At 41.9% G+C, this 15,961-nt stretch overlaps 1 non-coding gene across 1 annotated transcript; it reads right to left on the bottom strand.

Annotated features, from left to right (window-relative positions):
• Window positions 1-15,160: 15,160 nt before the first annotated feature.
• On the bottom strand, window positions 15,161-15,234 carry Trnat-ugu (transfer RNA threonine (anticodon UGU)). The gene has a single exon. It is a non-coding gene; the product is annotated as a tRNA-Thr (tRNA).
• Window positions 15,235-15,961: the final 727 nt, after the last annotated feature.

Raw genomic sequence — 15,961 nt, 5'->3', positions numbered from 1 at the left:
GGATCCAATCTATCTTCTTTTTTGTGTAGTGGGTGGGTTATTGCAACATTCCATTCCGCTGGTAACTTCTCAGTATTCCAAATGTCAGTAAGATGTTTGTGTAAGTTCAGAATAATTTGTACATTTGCATATTTCCCAAGTACTCCCACCAGTTGGTTCTCACCTCTGCTTTATAATTCCGAAGTGAGTTAATCGCTGCTTGTACTTCATCTGGATCTGGTGGTATAACTCTTTCTAAATGCGTTTTGTTTCTTGGATAGGGGTCAAATTCCAAATGATGTTCAGGTTCTGCGCTATATAGTAACTGTTTGAAATATTTAGCCAATATCGTTGAATTGTCGTAATTGTTATGTGCTACCTTTCCGTTTTATCCTTCATCATTTCTACTATTATTGTTTGTATTCCCAATAAAGTTAAAGAAGTATAATTTTAAAAAAAATGGTAGATGTAATAATTTGAGACCGGATTATATGCATTCGATGTTGTATATGCATCTGCATATTTGGCTGCTTTTCACCGGTTATTGCATATTTTAACTAAAAACTTGTGATGGTGCATATTTTCGCTCTATGTTTACACTATTTAAAAAATTTAGACGGGCCATCTCTAGCTCGATCTAGTTTTGATGTTTCACAGATTGATCGCGACCTAGAACTGCGTGCAATCGCTAACCGAGAGACCACTGCTTGACGAAATCATTACAGAAGAGGAACAGGAACAGCCAGACGGAGTCAATGCTCCTGCGCCCGCGCCCACGCTTAATCCCCTCCGCTGTCATACCGTACGCGTCGGAACAATTAAAGTACGGAAGCTTTTAGTCGCAGGTCCATTGTTTAAGTTTAACTTGCTATTTACTTATACACAGTTAAACGTGTTTACGATGTGTAGTATGTAACGCGTTGTGCGCCATGCGGATCGAAAAAAGAAACGTCGTTCCATCGATAACTGACCATCCTGGATCATTTACACATGACAGAATTGTTTCACATTGTCGAGTTTGCGAGAAAAACGTTTCGTGCAACAACAAAAATGTCAGATACACCAGCATATCAAGGCAAGTCTCCATACCGCAAGGAGGCAGAAGATAGGATCACGACAACAACTTCTGACAAGAACAAGTTGCAGTATTAGGGATTTGTCCACGGGCAACCAAAAAAGTCGGTTTAACATGGATCTATGAGAAGCATTCACTGCAAGCAATATTCCTCTTCACCAACTTACAAACCCTAACCTGCAAATATTGCTTAAATCAAAATATACCAGATGAATCAACAATGCATAAAAATTACATACCGACAATTTACGTAATGTTCTGGAGAAATACGCAATGAACTCAAGGATAGCATTATCTGGATTTCAGTTGGCGAAACTACAGACACTTATGGCCCTTAGATTGCAAATTTAATTGTTGGTGCTTTAAAAGAAGAGCCCTCCTCTTCCTATTTAGCGGTCTGCAAAGAACTTGAAAAAGTAAATCATTCTACGATCGCCAGATTTGTGAATGAGGGTATTAGAAAAATATTTTCAGAATCTTCTGCAGATGAAAGGTTGTTTGTGTGTACTTTAGATGCTACTCCTATATGATCAAAGCAGGCAAAGCTCTCCGAGTATTTTATCACAATTTAATTCATGTGACGTGCTTTGCTCATGGATTTCATCGCCTTGCTGAAAAGTACGTTCCACGTTTGTGAATGTAAATAAACTGATTTCATCCACAAATAAAGAGTTTCTAAAGGCTTCTGCTCGCATCAAGAACTACAAAGAAAAACTACCAAATGTATGTTTACCTCCCAAACCAGTGGTAACTCGTTGGGGTACGTGGGACGAAACTGTTTTGTTTTACAATGAACATTTCGAGGCCATTAGAGGGGTAGTAAAAGACTTCGATGGTGCAGAGGCTTTGGCAGTTTGCCAGTACAACGAAGCTTTTAATGATTCCGATATTAAAAAAGACGTTGCTGTGATTAGCACTCATTTTTCCCATATACGTGCAAGTATCAAAAAGCTTGAAACGCAAGGTTTGGCGCTGAATGAATCTGTTCAGTTAATGAATAAAATTATTCTAGGAAACTGCTCATTTCCGGAGTTATTCCCAAGAAAACTTAAAGAAAATTTTGAATACATTTTAAACAATAACCCAGGCTTTGAACCCTTGTGCCAAATTGATAGTTTTATTAATGAGTTGGGTGAACTTTTACCAGAAACAATAAGTGCCAACATAGTACCCAAATTCAAATACCACCCACTTACTTCAGCTGATGTAGAACGGTCCTTTTCTTCTTATAAAAATGTTTTCAGTGGTTGAAGACACAATCTGTTGGTCCTGTACATATCGATTGTTTCACCGCGACTCAGTCGCATCGCATCCGCTTGTTACCGACAACAATAGCAAAGAAGGAATAATTCCTGAAACACAGTACGCGCCCCAATTTGCAAATTTTTAGAAACTAATCCCAGAAAGGCCCCCTTCCTAACCTCTAGCAGAAGGTATTCAGAAAATGATATCAGCGTCCTAAATGTACCGATTTTTCGAGTGTCCGGCTGTCTTCCACGTCACTGATATGCAGAGGTTCGACTATGAGACAGAATGCACGCAGTGACTACCATGTTTTTTTATTATTTGATCTTACATATTTCGACACTTTTCATGCACTTTTAAGCATTTTTCATGCATATTTCCATGCATATTTTAAGGTTTTTATGATGCATATAATCCGGTTTTTAGTAATAATATATGCAAAAATACTGTTTTCACAACAATGCAGGCATATAATAAACACTACAGCACATAAAATGTTAGTTACGGAAAAAAATACACGGAATTAAAGAAGGTAACGGAACTGATACCACCAAAAATTATAAGCATTTATCGACTTTTGAAAAAAAACTGGAAGAATCACACCTTAAAATACTGTTATAAAGATTAAATTGTTATATATTTCGTTGCGGTGCTTTTTTAATGTCAGTGAGATCTAGTAGTTATATAAAAATACAAATGCTCAAAGATACTTATGTAGGTGAAAACAGAAAAAAATCATTTTATATACAGGGCTATTACAAATGATTGAAGGGATTTAGCAGCTCTACAATAACTTTATTATTTGAGATATTTTCACAATGCTTTGCACACACATACAAAAACTCAAAAAGTTTTTTTAGGCATTCACAAATGTTCGATATGTGCCCCTTTAGTGATTCGGCAGACATCAAGCCGATAATCAAGTTCCTCCCACACTCGGCGCAACATGTCCCCATCAATGAGTTCGAAAGCATCGTTGATGCGAGCTCGCAGTTCTGGCACGTTTCTTGGTAGAGGAGGTTTAAACACTGAATCTTTCACATAACCCCACAGAAAGAAATCGCATGGGGTTAAGTCGGGAGAGCGTGGAGGCCATGACATGAATTGCTGATCATGATCTCCACCACGACCGATCCATCGGTTTTCCAATCTCCTGTTTAAGAAATGCCGAACATCATGATGGAAGTGCGGTGGAGCACCATCCTGTTGAAAGATGAAGTCGGCGCCGTCGGTCTCCAGTTGTGGCATGAGCCAATTTTCCAGCATGTCCAGATACACGTGTCCTGTAACGTTTTTTTCGCAGAAGAAAAAGGGGCCGTAAACTTTAAACCGTGAGATTGCACAAAACACGTTAACTTTTGGTGAATTGCGCATTTCCTGCACGAATGCGTGAGGATTCTCTACCGCCCAGATTCGCACATTGTGTCTGTTCACTTCACCATTAAGAAAAAATGTTGCTTCATCACTGAAAACAAGTTTCGCACTGAACGCATCCTCTTCCATGAGCTGTTGCAACCTCGCCGAAAATTCAAAGCGTTTGACTTTGTCATCAGGTGTCAGGGCTTGTAGCAATTGTAAACGGTAAGGTTTCTGCTTTAGCCTTTTCCGTAAGATTTTCCAAACCGTCGCCTGTGGTACGTTTAGCTCCCTGCTTGCTTTATTCGTCGACTTCCGCGGGCTACGCGTGAAACTTGCCCGCACGCGTTCAACCGTTTCTTCGCTCACTGCAGGCCGACCCGTTGATTTCCCCTTACAGAGGCACCCAGAAGCTTTAAACTGCGCATACCATCGCCGAATGGAGTTAGCAGTCGGTGGATCTTTGTTGAACTTCGTCCTGAAGTGTCGTTGCACTGTTATGGCTGACTGATGTGAGTGCATTTCAAGCACGACATACGCTTTCTCGGGTCCTGTCGCCATTCTGTCTCACTGCGCTCTCGAGCGCTCTGGCGGCAGAAACCTGAAGTGCAGCTTCAGCCGAACAAAACTTTGAGTTTTTCTACGTATCTGTAGTGTGTCGTGACCATATGTCAATGAATGGAGCTACAGTGAATTTATGAAATCGCTTCAATCGTTTGTAATAGCCCTGTATAACTGTATCTGTTGCATTTACCGAGTTGTGAAAAAACTCTGTTTATTATTGCTTCTCACGTCATCAACCATAAAGCCAGTCAGAGTGGGAGTCAGTGTTCTGCCCATGTCATCGTGACGTCCGGTGGCGTCACTCACACCACTGTGTCCCCGGTCAACGCCCCGCAGTGGTTCGCAGGAAATAAGCTCCGCCACCGCCGGCGAGACCAGCGGGTGGTTTCAGAGGTTCGCAGCCCCTGAGGTGTACGGCGCCAGTGATGCGCGTGCGGTCAGACTGCTGTGCAGCCTCCACCTCGGCATACGGCCAGTTCTCTGAAGAGCCGCCTGTCCCCCCTGCTTTTGTGGCAGGCCGCCGCGTGTGGTCGAACCTATACCCAGCCTCAACTCAGAGCACACAGAAATCATTCCTGGCCGCAATATTAAGTCACGCAGGTATGTTGCTTAATGTACACTAACCACAGTCTCTTATTAAAGTACATTCTTACTATCCTTCAGTGAGGACATATTGATAGATTAATAACTGCCTAGAAAAAAATAGGGCAAATAAAGCCTGATAAGTGAAATGGAGGTTGCCTTCCAACTTGTTAGATGGCAATCAAGACAGAACGTATCTTGAACGTGGCCATTTTTCAGCTGTGTGGTCGGGAACCGTACCGTAGGGGCGGAGGACGGCTATGACAGCCTCATAAGGTAGTTGCAACTGTAACGTCAAGCTGTCAAACTAATGAGACAGCATTTGTGAACCAAAACGAACAGAAAATACAAATTTAAAGACGCTAACATTTCAAAATCTAAGGCATGATTTTCTCTTGCAGAACCACAAAATCATTTGAGAACTGCCTAGATGACTGAAACTAGCCGTGGAAAACTAAAATCAATGCAGCAAACGTGGAAGATGTCACCTTCTTTTAATAAATTCATTGCTGTCGTACTTGCTATGAAAACAAACTGTTACGCAAAATTTGCTCAATTCCTCGCTTTTTTTTTACAACTATCTATAGCCTTTTGACTTACAAGGGTAGTTATAGTAACTAAACTGAAGATATTAATGTTACATATACACAGTGAACAGTTTAAATGTATTTAAATTTTATAAATATATTTTTTTAATTTTACAATTCATTTGAGATGTCGTGTTGCAGACAAGGTTGAAAATTATATGGACTGATAAGGTAAGAAATGAGGAGGTTTTGTGCAGAATCGGAGAGGAAAGGAATATGTGGAAAACACTGACAAGGAGATGGGACAGGATGATAGGCATCTGTTAAGAAGTCGGGGAATGACTTCCATTGAACTAGAGAGAGATGAAGAGAGCAAGAACTGTAGAGGAAGACAGAGATTGGAATACATTCAGCAAATGAGTATGTATGCTTCAAGTGCTAATCTGAGATGAAGAGGTTGGCACACGAGAGGAATTCGTGGCAGGACGCATCAAAGTCAGAAGACTGAAAGGTTACCATTGTGAGGAATAAAGTAAAAACAAGAAAAAAATATTAGTACCGGCAGGAATCAAACCTGGTCTCACGAGTTGCTAGTCAGTGACGCTTAACACTTGTAGTGGGGGAAATGGGGCTCTGACCCCACTTTTGATAACGAATTAATTGTGCAAATTAATTAATTGATCAATTAATTATACCCATCCAAGTGATGTCATGGGTTTCCCCCTGTCGGGATGTGAGTCCCCGTCAGGGAACCCCCAGCATCATCCCCCCTTCCCTCCCCCACTACTATGATGTAATACAAGACGGCAGGCCGGAAAAATGGCGGGAAATTCAAATTTATTGTCGGGAATATAAAATTTTGTCTGTGTTCACCTTGATGTTTGGAGACCAATTGACCTAGTTCGCAACACCAATACAAGAGTGCGCTGTTGCCTCTAACCCACTTTCCACTTCCCACTTTCCTCTTCCCTCTCCCCCTCCCCTCCCCGCCCCACTCATCCCTCATCCGGAAATTGGTGGGAAAAGGACTCAGTCCTTGCTGGGCTGGTGGGTAGGATGGACGTAAGTCTTCATTGTTTTGTACACAGTGCAGTATGATGTTTATTTAAACAACTTAAGTTGCATATTATCGAGCACTAAACAGTAGCTCCCTCCAGTTTCGTCTATAGCTGCTGGATGTGGGTGGAGTGGATATATTTACTATGAGTCTAGCAGTGGCGTGTTGCTCCAGTCAGACTAGGCAATAGCCCTATACGGGAAAGAATCAAGGTATCACTGAAGTACAGTGGAGTAGCCTGCTGCCAATCTACAAGTGAATAGCTGCTGCTGGGAGGAACATAAGGATGAGTAATAATAACATTAGAACAGTGACCCACTTTCCCACTGCGCCTTTTTTTCCCTTTATTGTCATTTCATTCCCCTGCCCGATGGGGGCAGGAGTGGGCTGGCAGCGGCACAATTCACCGCTTTTCAGCCAAGAGATTACATAGAATACGACAGGGGAGCATTATATATATATATATATATATATATATATATATATATATATATATATATATATATATGGGGATAAAAGATGAAATGTATACATGAGAAGGGGGATCATTTGGAGTTAAAATGTACAAAAGAAGGGGGGTAGTTGGACGAGGCACGTTTAAATAAGAGCCACATACATTCAAAATGACACTCGAGGAAGACCTGCCCTATATACAGGTCTCCTGTAGCAACATCATCTGAGAATGAAACACACTTATACCTACTTACAGGGTTCTAGTTGCACCCTAGCCAACAGAAACGTGAGAAATACGTCGCACGAAATTGTTTACAAATATAGTGTCCGTTATCTTACCTGAACACAGTGTCTCATATAGGTAAGAAAAGACGGTTGCCTTTTCTTCAGCTAACTAGTTTCAACTATTTTTCAAGGTCAGCCAGCTACCCACATACCACAAAAGCAGATCATGGTAAATAGAGTTCTTTTTCTTTGTATTTTTTGGCAGTGTAGAGGGAATTTGAAAAAAAAATATTCTTGTACAAAATCTTTATTAGAGTCCGTGCCACAGGAGGAGTCTTACTTCAGCTGTCTCCCCAGAGGAGAACGCCGTTGCTGCGATGGACTCGGACCTCAACCTGATGGTACGCGAGCCACCAACCGTCACGTCCTGAACCGCGCCTCTCGCTGGGCCCTGATGGTACAAAGTGCAAGCGTGGTTCCGCTCTTCCTGGACACACAGGCGATAATCAGATAACGCTGTTGATGTAACCGTTATGTACGTATCTGTCTAAGACGGTCCAAAGTGCTTCAGAAAGCGGTAAATGTTTCTCAGTGCTTAAAAGAAAGCGTCCTTTTCCGTATGCAGATACTGGCAACCATGAGCATCACCCTCTGTTTTGTCAAAAAAATAGTGACATTAATGGAGAACCGTATCTATTATCTGATATGAAAAAAAAACGATTTATTTACAAACAACCAAGACGAATTCAAAAAATTTCGTTCTTGTGAAGCACAAATAGATCTTTATCCTCATGAAGAATGTGCTATCGTCGGATAATTCAAATTGATTCGATATTGCTAGATTTCCAAAAGGCTTTTGATACCATTGCTCACAAGTAGCATCTAATCAAATTGTGTGCCTGTGGAGTATCGTCTCAGTTGTGTGGCTGGGTTCGTCATTTCCTGTCAGAAAATTTTCACTTCGTAGTAATTGATAAAAAGTCATCGAGCAAAAGAGCAGTAAAATCTGGCGTTTCCCAAGGAAGGGGTATAGGCCCTCTGCTGTTCCTGATCTTTATAAACGATTTAGGAGACAATCTGAGCAGATCTCTTAAATTGTCTGCAGATGATGCTCTCATTTACCGTCTAGTGAAGTCGTCAGAAAATAAAGACCAACGAAAAATGATTTAGACAAGATACCTGTATGGTGTCAAAGGTGGCAACTGACTTCAAGTAATGAAAAGTCTGACAAGGAACCCCTCCAGTGCGAGGCTAATGATGTTCACGGCATTCGACGCCCCATATATTGCCTGCCAAGGAATCACAATATTGGCCGCTAGATTAGCAGCAAAGGTGGGATTGCACGTTTCGTTTGAGAAAACAGAAATGATGCCCAGCTTCCCAGTTGACACATCCCATATCATACTCCATAATGATCAAAAAATTAAAGTATTAAAAATGTTTAAATATCTTGGTGAGATTATTACTTGGAATGTTAATAAAAGAGCATCAATAGACAGTAGAACATTAAAACTTCAGAGAGCGCAGAGAACCACGTGGCCAACCTCAACGATCTCTCTCAATAAATGCTAAATTTCGACATTACCCCTCTGTCGTTAAATTGGAAGTAACATACGCAAGTGAAACACTATTCAGACTAAATACTCAAGCAACAACCGACAAATTGCAGAAAGTTGATAGAAGAATACTCCGAACAATTATCAGTAAGAAACATCAAGTTAATGGGCAGTGGAGACTTTTGCCCAATTCATTAGTGTATTAAGAAAGTGAATCCATTTTTGATACAATGCGAAAAAGAAGGATTGCATTGTTCGGCCACATATCTCGCCTACCAAATACTAGAATCATGAAGCACTTTTTGACTACTTCTGGAACAGTAAAACCAAAAACATCTGGTTTAAAGAAGTACAAAGTGATCTGGATGAACTGAACATCACCACACACCAAATTCAACACAGAGAAGAGAAACTGCTTTTGAAGAACAAATACAAAACGACTGACATTCAAACATCAAACCATCTGAACGGAAGATGTATGTCATATCTGCAGAAAAACGAGCAGCCAGATCACAGCGAATGAAGAAGTTTTGGGAAACGAAGAAATTACTGACTGCTAAGACCTAAACTTAATCGTTGTAGACTGTTGTATTATGTTTGATTTTAGTGCTCCAATGTGGGCATAACTTACGTAAATAAATAAATAAATAGTAGAAATACAGTGCCATAATACAATAATGGCAATGATAATTATTTTAATATAATTGTTTAGCTTAAATCGTTATTATCAGTACCACATGAAGTACAAAATGAATAACACAAAAAGTATTTGATTTTACAATCACATTTTTATTGTCAAGCTTTCCCTCTTACATCTATACATTATTCGTCTAGGACATCTTTGTAAATCTCCTTTGCATCATCTGGGACTTCAAAATACTTTAGCAAGGCAGACACACCTTTCTTCTTTTCTTTGCTTACCATATTTTGTTTTGGTAATAGGGTTGATGTTAGTACTGTTGGATGGCACAGCTTATTTCGTCTCAGGATGTCAACTTATACTGGATCTCCAGAGTATGTATCACTTACTGACACACTGACAATTTTCTTTGCTTCCTTGTATGAGATGACAAGCTGCCTGTTCATTTTGAGTGGTAGCTTGGATTTTAGTACATACTGTGCACTATCCTTTATATTTTTGACAGTCCAGTCTGTGTTCAGAACATTGAGAGTACCATGCTCTTCTAAAATTCCGTAATATGCTTTCTTTTTTTTCTGTAAGACTTCTCAGTTCAACTAAACACTCGGTCTGGAGACATATAGCTATGGCCACAAACAGGGAATAAGTGATGAATATTATTGAATTTTGTGCTCTTTTCCAAGAACGCTGTAAGTGTCGCCATCATACAACTGTTTTTTTTTTCTTCTTCTTTGCTGCCGCATGAATCTGAGAAAAGACATATAGTATTGGTGCTATCGTTTTGCTGTTTTTTTTTTTTTTTTTTTTTTTTTTTGTCTAAGTCAGAAAGAAAGTCGAGCAAAGCCGAAGCAACTTGACTCCATCCTCTTGAAGATTCTGTCTCCAAGCAGATGTAGAAAGGGATGCTTTCCCTTTTTAGCTCCTTAGTATGGATCATGACGTGTATAACCATACTTGTCTATCACAGAAAACCTCACTGACTGCTAGTTTTGGAATAGGCTGGTTTTCCTGCATGTAAAGCAAATCTTCATGATTATAGGATTATCTTCCTTCGTTATATCAAAAAATCGCTTTGTACAAATTTTATGTAATCTGTGTCTGGTTCGTAGTTCATTCTTCTTCTGCAGACATGTTTCTGCCTTTATTTCCATTAAAACAATCTTACAAGTAGTGCAGGTGTCGCTATGAGGTGTTCTGAGTGATAGATTGAAATGTTTGTAAATTATATGCTTGTATTTTGATAAGGAGCATTGTTTCAGTCCTAATTTTCTTCTTTCTTCACGGAATCTCTTGAACATTTTATTGAGTGTGAGATCTGAAGGCAAATAACCTCTCGTAGACTTGCCCCTTCCATGGTCGCTCTCTCTGCATTTATATTCTTTTATGTCATTCTTAATGGTAAATAGTTACCTCCTTACAATCCTTTCCTGCCCTGTCGCCTCCTCTCCGTTCCTTTCGCAGCCTTCCACCTTCATGGAACCTACTTGCTAGGTAGGTTAACCTATCCTTTCACATGCCAGATACTCCTTGGAAAGTGGCAGCAGAAACGCACCACTTTACCATTCCTTTTTCTAATTGTACCCTTCACTGTCACAGCTTTCTTCCTTTCTGCACTCTGGGTGTCCACTACTCTGCCCTGAGGTGAAGAAATGTTAAGAAATTTTAACAGAAACTTATCCATTTTATTTAATGATGTGACATGATGATGAAATTTTAAGAGAAACGTATCCATTTTATTTAATGAGGTGACGTGAAAATCTTCATAGCTGACAGCTTTACATTCTTTCATTCCGTTAGCTTTTGAAGGTGAAACCTCAAGTCCATAACTGCATTTAATGACAGGTGCCTTTTTACTCATTTTGCTTTACGTTTCGGGTCGATGTAAGCTCTTCTTGAATCGGGATTTTTTCCATCACAACATTCTTTGACCTGTTTGCCGTTTTCAGAGTCACAAGAATCATCATCCATGCTGCTTCCGCTTGCAGTACTTTGTAGACGTACACGTGAACGTGAAGTGAACACTTGTCCAAATGTGAGCTGCAGATGTTCCGACGACAATGAAATCTGGTTGCAACACTATTTGCACCCATCAGTGTTGTTACAACAATGAGTACATCGCCTGAAGTTACCAGTATACTCCATTACTGTAAACTGATTGCTGCAGAAAGAGAGACGAGACACGAGAGAGTAATTATATTGTATTTGTCGTCTTTTGCTGTAACTGTTTTGCTAAAATCTTGTGATTTGGAGTATTCATACACATTGCAGTAGTTGGCTTTTGCTAAAACTTTGTTCATGGGTTGATGTAAAAGTACAACATATGCCATCACTGCACCTAACTCAATTTATAAATTTTTCGCATATATCGAGCTCTGAAAAAACGCTTCTGTAGAGCTGCCACATTTTTGCAGGCAAAACTCCTACTTGGTGACTTTCTGTTCCGAAGCCGATGGAGGGGGTGTACGTGTTGGAGTAAGATGATTTAATTGGTGTTGAAAAAGCACAGAGTCACTCCGATGTGCTGAAGGCCTTTTTGGCACGGTGTTGATGGAGCCCTGCGGCCCAGAAATGCTTCGTCACGGCAGATAGACGGGCACGGTGTGCTGGGTAGAGAACTTGGATAGTCAGAAGGGCGTGGTGCGGCGAGCGGGGAAGTTCGTTTGAAGAAGGGTGCGAGGTCCCGAACAAGAGTGTCTCATTCAGACGCCCAGGGCTCAGTGCCGTTGGTTTGCATGTGGACGCGGCGAGGAGGGTAGCCGGCGGCACCGCGAACACAGGCGTTTGCCGCAGCGCCATTTCTTGCAGACAGCTGTGTCTGTTAAGAGTATATACAGTTAGGAAAAGTTGATTGTTAGTTCACTGTGTGTGGAGAGCCAGTTGTGAATTGAGCAGACAATTGTTGATAGGGCATTTTGTCGGTTCACAATCACAGTCAACTTGAGGATTCTATATGCAGTTAGATTCCGTTACCCAAAATTTCTATACACGTGAAGCAACGCAGTTTATTTCCGTACCTATCATACCTTTGCCAACGACAGTTTGTGATATTTGTTACGTGCAGAGTTTATTCTCACCCATTGTATTTTTTATTCATTGTTTGATCTTTGGAGTACTAAAGACTTTCGTTACCCGATAGTTAATGTTTTATTTGTGTAGTGTAAAATCTTTGATGCATTGTTTTGGATGGGATTAATATTTTGCTCACTGGTCACCACTACAGGTGGGAGTGCACAGTTACTTACTTGGGGGAGGGGGGGGGGGAATCTATAGTTAGCATAATCCTTTTATGTAGCTCTCAGAAGGTCCTGAAGGGTGTTTTTCTGGGCCAAAGGTAAATTGTGGGCCAGGAAGTCGCAATAGATACGCACTGGCTGCCATTACAACGAGGAGCCGTTAGTAAGATCGTGACTTGCATTGTATATAGCAAAAAAGATATCGATCTTGAGCTGGCTAGGCCACATATACCTTCTCTTCCCACCAGGGGTTTTAGTAGCTACTAGTGAACATCTCTTTCAAAGCGCGTATTGATCTCTGAAGCCATGTGACTTCTTACCTCCGCATCGGGGGCTGTAGCACCGTTATGATGTATGACGGCCAACCTCACATGTACTCGGGACGCAGAAAAGCAGGACATATTCGGTCGGAACGTATACAGCGCCGGACTGCACGATTACCACCTACAAGAGTGATGACCCCCACCCAACCGGACCGCTGTGCCAGTAACGAGGAGTGACACTTGTATGGAGAGGGAATTTGCACGGAGCCAGGGACACTGAAGGTAGCGGACAGGGTGCTCCAGAAGTAGGTAGGATTCACTGGCTTCTCTGATGCTAGCTGCTACCTGCGACGAACTCTGGGGAGGGCCAAAGCACATTTCTGCTCAAAGTTCCCTGTCCCCGCATAAGTTCGTAGTGTACGTGGCTCTCTCCCAGAGTTCAGCACTGCAGTCGGCCCCTGACTGGCAAGTAGTGTTCCTTGTTTTAGTGCTGGTGTTCGCCGAGACTATCAAAGGGAAGTATTTTCTGATCTACAACGGGCATCATTGTATAGTGGACTATACGAACATGTAAGAATTGACTTACTGCAGTTGCATGAACTTTAAACAGAATAAATGCAAAGAAAGACTGTCCACAATAAATAACACAGTTTTAGGGGAAGGTAGCCATGTTTACATTCCAGATGAAGCAGAAAATGAAGTGTGAAAACATTTGTCAGCTCAAAGAAGAGAGCAAATGAAATAGTCGCTACAGTTTCATCAGTTTACATTGAAAAAGTACAGCAGCTTTTGCATCAAGGCAACGACTTAGTAATATCGTTACCATGGAAACGAACGCTTAGAAAAATTATGAATGACTGTGCTGGTAAACCTCCTACGTTATTTGATTTTCAAACAGCTGAGCAAAACTGAACGTACTCAGACATTTCTCTCTTTACTTATTCTTATCATCACTAAACTGACACACTTTTTTAGCACAACGCAGTCTGACTTTCAATAATCCCCACAAAAGAATGACTCTGACTAACAATAACCTAAGGCCCGCCCGGTTGGCCGTGCGGTTTAACGCACGGTTTTCCGAGCGGGAAGCAGAGCCTGGTCCCCGGGACGAATCTGCCCGGCGGATTTGTGTCGAAGTCCGGTGAACCGGCCAGTCTATGGATGGTTTTTAGGCAGTTTTCCATCGGCCTCGGTGAATTCGGGCTGGTTCCCCTTATTCCGCCTCAGTTACGCTATGCCGGCGATTGCTGCGCAAACAAGTTCTCCACGTACACCACCATTACTCTACCACGCAAACATAGGGGTTACACTCGTCTGGTGTGAGACGTTCCCTGGGGGGTCCACCGGGGACCGAACCGCACAACAACCCCGGGTTCGGTGTGGGGCGACGGAGGGGTGAAGTGGACTGCGGTAGTCGTCGTGGGGTTGTGGACCACTGCGGCTGCGGCGGGGACGGAGCCTCTCCGTCGTTGCCAGGTCCCCGGTTACAATACAATACAATACAACAATAACCTACACCTTTCATGAATCACTTACCTCACAAAAATCTTCATTACTCGAACTACTGCAATACAGGGAGCACCAATACTGCCAGCTAGATGAAAGATTCTAACTACTGAAGGCACTAACTACTGATAGGCATGGTTAGCAAATGAAAGATTTTGATGGGGAACAAACAATGTATTTACCTTAATAGTGTTCAAAAGTCATTATATATATAAGTTCATGACATCCGGTCTTACAAATTTCGTTTTTCTGACGGACACTCGTCCAGATAGTCCGCTCTCAAAACTCTGCCATCTCTCTCCCCACATCCACCACTGTTGGCGGCTCACTTCCAACTGCGCAACGCTATGCGCTGTTCACATCCAACTGCCCAACACTACAATAGCAAATATTCCAACAATGCCAACCAGCCACAGACTGCACACAGCACAGTCAATGATTTTCATACAGAGCGCTACGTGGCGTTACCAACGTAAAAACCTAAACAGCCTACTTACACCATCCCACTACAGTGCGAAACAATCGTTACATCACATTAGACGAAAATATGTGGGAACATCTAAAGATCCCACCGATTCTGGAAGAATATTCTTCTAAGAAAATAATTACCTGATCAATGATGGTAGCATTGTTTTACTTGCAAATGATGACAGGAGACAGAATACTGGTGTTCGCCAGCGAAAACGGAAAAGCGTGCTTCTCGAACTGCAAAACAATCTTTGTGAATGAAACGTTCAAGAGTTATAGCAAGTCGTTTGAACAGCTGTTTATAATCCACGCCAGCCTTCATAGTTCTGGGGAGGAAACAAACACCATTCCAGTTAAATGATAACTAACTGACAACCTCAGCTGCCAACAGGTGTTGTTGTTATACCTCGATGTGGACAGCTGAAAACGTGTGCCCCGACCGGGACTCGAACCCGGGATCTCCTGCTTACAAGGCAGACGCTCTATCCATCTGAGCCAACGAGGACACAGATGAATAGGGCGACTGCAGGTCGCTTCCCGTGAGACTCACATTCCCAATTGTCCACAATTCTACATATGTATTGTACCTTATAGACATTTGCCCATCCACTCATTACTCGCGCACACTTTGGCGATTCCCGTAAGAGTTTGGGCAACCTGTGCGCATTCGCACAGACGAAGGTCAATGGCTGGGTAGCCTTTAACTATATATACGAAGACAGTAACTTGTTCTCGAAAGAACAGTTACTGTTGATGACCGTGCAGCTTTTTCCTGGAATAAATGATAACTAACTGACAACCTCAGCCGCCGACAGGTGTTGTTGTTATACCTCGATTTGGACAGCTGAAAATGTGTGCCCCGACCGGGACTCGAACTCGGGATCTCCTGCTTACATGGCAGACGCTCTATCCATCTTAGCCACCGAGGACACAGATGAACAGGGCGACTGCAGGGACTTATCCCTTGCACGCTTCCCGTGAGACTCACATTTTCAGCTGTCCACATCGAGGTATAACAACAACACCTGTCGGCAGCTGAGGTTGTCAGTTAGTTATCATTTATTCCAGGAAAAAGCTGCACGGTCATCAACAGTAACTGTTCTTTCGAGAACAAGTTACTGTCGTCGTATATACCATTCCAGTTGTTTATGCCTTGCTGTCAAATAAAACGTGAGAACATGTGAACGTTTTTTTAAAGCTGTCAAAACTGTGTACCTGGATGGAACCCAGCG

The sequence above is a fragment of the Schistocerca nitens genome, chromosome 2 (assembly GCF_023898315.1).
Source record: "Schistocerca nitens isolate TAMUIC-IGC-003100 chromosome 2, iqSchNite1.1, whole genome shotgun sequence".
Classification (NCBI taxonomy): Eukaryota; Metazoa; Arthropoda; class Insecta; order Orthoptera; family Acrididae; genus Schistocerca; species Schistocerca nitens.
Note: the sequence above shows the minus strand (reverse complement) of the source record. Positions and strands in the feature narration are given on the sequence as shown.